The following is a 5,668-nucleotide window of genomic DNA, read 5'->3' as shown; positions in this document are numbered from 1 at the left end:
ATATGATAGTATTCTTGAAAACAATCTTTTAATGTATTATTAAATAAAATAGTAGTTAATTATCAAAGAAAGAAAAATTAATAGCCATAAAATGTACTATTAATGTTGTGATACTGTGATACTCAGATACTATGATTTCATTCTCACATAGCTGATTTCACCATTAACTCTTAACCTTAACAGTTTATGTTGCTGTATATGGTATCATTGTAATCTTTGACCATCCAAACATAGGGGTAGACATAACATTTTCTGTGCTATCATGTTTGGTTCAGGAGATATGACACAAAATACATAATTTGGTTATGGCAGAAAGTAAAATGGTCGCCATGGTAACCACGAGGAGTTTTTGCGATGGCTCCATTTCTGAAAATGGTTAGGGCCGCAAACTATACAAGTGTAACAAGTTTCATGCTTTTATGAAAAAGTGAATATTATTTTCACATATCACCTGGACTATTAGAGAATATGCAAATTCCGACGCAGAATTGTTGCTGCCATAAGGCAATCCGCAGCATGTGTGGAAATATTTAAACCACGTGTGTTACAACTTACCCCGCGTTACTTTGTGCCCCGCGCTCCCCTATACCAAAAGTCCCCGGATGGTCTAGGCTACTATTTCAGGTCGATTTTTCGAAGTGTGGATCCGTGCACACTCTAATACAGGGGTGTCCAAACTCGGTCCTGGAGGGCCGGTGTCCTGAAGAGTTTAGCTCCAACCCCAATTAAACACACCTGAACCAGCTAATCAAGCTCTTACTAGGCATACTAGAAACTTAAAGGCAGGTGTGTTGAGGCAAGTTGGAGCTAAACTCTGCAGGACACCGGCCCTCCAGGACCGAGTTTGGGCACCCCTGCTCTATAGGCTACCCTTGAAGAGTGTCCTGAGAATGGGGGACGGCCAGGTATCTGAGCCCCAGCATTAACCCACATCCAGTTTAGCTATAATCTGGGACAGAGCAAGGTTATTACCTCCCAACAGAGACCTGGAAGAAATAACTTGTAATTTTCAATCTTTTAAACATATATTTTGGTTGTATAATGTAAATAAAAACATCTAGATGCTGTCACTTTTCAAGTTCATTCAAGAAGATCCAATGGTTTATAATGATTGATAAAGCAATACATGTGCATTAAGGTCATTTTTTCAGACATTTGTTCTGCCCTCATAAATGAACACTTATTATGCTCAGTGTTCAGAGAGATACATATTAAAATGTTAAAAAAATATTAAACTCACAATTGTAAACATAGAAAGATTGTTCTCTGCTGCTCTCATACACATACAACAAATGTAATATTAAACATGGTAAAATAGTAACCTCAACATTTTTAAAGACATAAATCATATTAACTGCCATTTTGCCCATGTTCTTAGGTATTTTGCACTGTCTTTCTAAAATGCAAGACTGTCATTTGGTCTCACTGGATATATTGTTCTTAATTACTGTGTTATTTTGAGTTTAATTCTGTAGTGCTGAATAAGAAAGAAATACACACATAATTGTTATAATGACATGGTAAACTTGAGTCACTCGTTTATAACAGTAATCAAACGTCTGAAAAATATCACCAAAATCATGAAACATATTTAACCCAAAGCAAATATTAAACATGGTAAAATATTAAACTCAATTTTTTTTTTAAATGTCATATTAGTTGCTGTTGTCCTCAGATATTTGCACTGACTTATAAAATCACTGGGCAATTATTACTAAACATTCCAACCTTTTTTTTTAGATCATTAAGCTTTTTTTATATTTTTTTGCAAATTGTGTAAATTGGTAATCACTTTTATTTCTATCTATCTATCTATCTACAATTATACAACAAATGTAATATTAAACATGGTAAAATAGTAACCTCAACATTTTTAAAGACATAAATCATATTAACTGCCATTTTGCCCATGTTCTTAGGTATTTTGCACTGTCTTTCTAAAATGCAAGACTGTCATTTGGTCTCACTGGATATATTGTTCTTAATTACTGTGTTATTTTGAGTTTAATTCTGTAGTGCTGAATAAGAAAGAAATACACACATAATTGTTATAATGACATGGTAAACTTGAGTCACTCGTTTATAACAGTAATCAAACGTCTGAAAAATATCACCAAAATCATGAAACATATTTAACCCAAAGCAAATATTAAACATGGTAAAATATTAAACTCAATTTTTTTTTAAAATGTCATATTAGTTGCTGTTGTCCTCAGATATTTGCACTGACTTATAAAATCACTGGGCAGTTATTACTAAACATTCCAACCTTTTTTTTTAGATCATTAAGCTTTTTTTATATTTTTTTGCAAATTGTGTAAATTGGTAATCACTTTTATTTCTATCTATCTATCTATCTATCTATCTATCTATCTATCTACAATTAACGGTCAAAACAATATAGACAGTAACAAATAACAGCAATGAGAAACAAAATAAAACAGAAGAGAAAAATAACACAATATCGACAAGTTTTAAGAATTAAGTCACTAAAAACTGGAAGAGGATTACAAACAGATTTTAAAATTTTCAATTAGACAACTTAATCAGTGGTCACACACACACACACACACACACACACACAAGTAAGTTAAAAAGAGTTTAAAAGTTAGGCTACCGATCAGGTGACCCACATGCCCGAATGTCTCACTGAGTTCAAGTCGATAATGTGTGAGTCATGTTTGTACAAATAAATTCTGATCCAGGACAGCTCGAGCCCAGTGTGTTATTTTAGCGAACTGTAGAGGGCAGCCTTCCTCTATGTTTCTTTCAGTTTCCCATAGTTATAAAACTGAGTAAAGAGTGAGTCTGAAAACTAAATTAGGTTGAATTAAATATATTTCATGACTTTGGTCATGTCTTTCAGACATTTCTGATTACTGTTATAAACAAGAGTGACTCAAAAGTTTTCTCATTTCATTGTCTGGTATAGGCTACATCTTTTATATTCAGCACTACATAATTAAACTCCGAATAACACAGTAATTAAGAGCAATACCGTCAGTGAGACTGAATGACAAATGTAAATGTACCCTTTGCAAGTAGTCATCTCAGTAACAGATAGGCTATCATGGAAACCTTGATTTAAACAAAACCAGCTTGTATCAGCAGATACTGTCGTCAGTGCAGCCGGATGCTTCTCCTCAGCAGACAGAGCCTCTGTAAAAACACTCTTCTGGATTCAGATCTGCCAGAGGAAACACAGCTGGACACCTGGAGGAAAGACCTGCACTGAAAATTATGTAACAAAAGTGAAGCTTTCCAAGAAGTGGAGACAAACACTGAATGTAGCATATCTTTATTTTTTGGCCAAAAATGATATAAAAAATGCAAGCATCAAACGCATACCACAAGTACTTAATTTACAACCATAGGTGAAATCAAACATAAAACATTGCGTAACTGTGTTTGCGAACAATCTACAATGAGAATGATAGTTTGCGCTATTACAACATAATTTGCTCACGAGGACAGGCAGGGAAAAGTTGCCAGTGTAGTATGCAGTGGTTCGACAGTGTTCTGACAGTCTCAAATGGCTCACACTAATATTTAGACGATGGAAGTTTACAAAAAAGGTGCATGTGTTTCTGTTATACTTCGATATACGCAAAGGCTGTGAAGTGAACATGACTTGTAGAGGAAAAGCTGAACACAAGAATGGACAAAATCAGCTTACTTTTTTAGATTTTTCAATGGAATTTAAGCATAACACAACTTGAGGCTAAAAGAATGCATGATCACAGCTAGAATCAAATATGAATTGTCCAAGCGTGGTTTAGTGTGGTAACAATAGTCCTGAAGTTATTCGAGTCCAGCGTCCTCAAGCACTGATGTAGATAACGTGTGTCATGTCTTTAATGTACAAAAGTAAAAGCCAAAGTCACATTCAACAACAAGAAACAAGAAAACTCTGCACACTAGAACAAATCGCATGAATGACAGGTCTCAAAAATGAGCTTAAAGTAACAAAAGTGAAAAATGTAAAGGAGCCTTAAGTTTTTAAATGTACTGCTTCTCTTTTTAAAAAGTATTATTATTCATGCCATTTATGAAAACAACAAAACTTTCCCTTCACCAAATACAAAAAACATGCGCAAAACAAACAAGACGACACAAAGGTTTCAGTGTAACTAACATTGATGTGAAATGAAGACACATTTCCGCAGGCACTGCAGTTGAGGCAGAAACAGAGGGAGCTGCAATTCCCCTCAGCAGTCAAAACACAAAGAGCTACAATTTCCTTCCCTACGACTATTTACAAACAGTACTTGAGCTCTGCAGTAGTTTGAGTTGGACCGTACACACACTATTAAGTGTCAGCTCAGTATTACTCATGTTTATCCGTTTATCCAAGTTGGATGGGGTTCCGTAATATCGTGAAGGGCTGTGTGTTTATGAAGCCTTCACATTTGTTATTCTCAGTGTCTTAATGTGGGGTTTTTAATTAACTGCCTTTGAAACGGAACTTACATTTATTATTTGGTCCATTGGGATTTACTGGAAAATCAGGAGATGACTAACTGTTCTGTACATATAAAACAAAATCTACTTTTTTTGTTTGTAGAATTAAAAAAAAAAAAATATTTAAGTAAGCTTTCTGCAGCATTATGCAAGGACCGAAAAACTAAAATATTTTCTGAACAGAGCGTAGAAAAGCACAACTGGAACAAATAAGGTCACAAGTAGGATCAATCGCTAAACGTATTTATAATATATACATTTTTTGTGGTCTAAAAAGGACATTGAGCCTCATTTGAGAAACAAGCAGAATGAATTCATTAGTAAAACCATTTTTACATAATGGTCACATTTAAATCAGTGCATTAAAGGATTAGTTCACTTCCAGAATAAACATTTCCTGATAATTTACTCGCTCTGTGTCATCCAAGATGTCTTTCTTTCTTCAGTTGAAAAGAAATTAAGGTTTTTGAGGAAAACATTCCAGGATTTTTCTCCGTATAGTGGACTTCAATGGTGGCCAACAGGTTGAAGGTCCAATTTGCAGTTTCAATGCAGCTTCAAAGGGCTCTACACGATCCCTGCCGTGGAATAAGGGTCTTGTCTAGTGAAACGATCGGTCATTTTCAAAAAAACAAAAAAAACAAAAAAACGTATATACTTTTTAACCACGAATGCTCATCTAGCACTAGCTCGACTTCACACAGATACATAGTCACGTAGGCAAGGTCATGTGTGACAGGCATAGAAGTACCGACTCAGTGTTTACAAAGCAAGCGTGCAAAGAAAGTTAAACGCCCTTTACAAAAAACAAGGTAAAACAACAATGATTTTAAAGTTGGAGAAAATGAGATGGAGTTTTTCGCCCTGCCCTACCTTTTTGAACCGAAGTACACAGACCAAGAACTAACCACGCGTGACCTTTCCAATCGCAGAGCATTTGTGGTTAAAAAGTATATACATTTGTATTTTTTATTTTTTTTCCAGAAAATGACTGATCGTTTCGCTAGATAAGACCCTTATTCCTCGGCTGGGATCGTGTAGAGCCCTTTGAAACTGCAATTTGGACCTTCAACCCATTGGCTCCCCTTCAAGTCCACTAAAAATCCTAGAATGTTTTCCTCAAAAACCTTAATTTCTTTTCGACTGAAGAAAGAAAGTCATGAGCATCTTGGATGACATGGGGGTGAGTATATTATCAGGAAATTTT

Source organism: Sinocyclocheilus rhinocerous, unplaced genomic scaffold (genome assembly GCF_001515625.1).
Source record: "Sinocyclocheilus rhinocerous isolate Xijiao unplaced genomic scaffold, SAMN03320098_v1.1 scaffold3846, whole genome shotgun sequence".
Lineage (NCBI taxonomy): Eukaryota > Metazoa > Chordata > Actinopteri > Cypriniformes > Cyprinidae > Sinocyclocheilus > Sinocyclocheilus rhinocerous.
The sequence above is the reverse complement of the archived record's forward strand: the minus strand, read 5'-3'. Positions refer to the sequence as shown.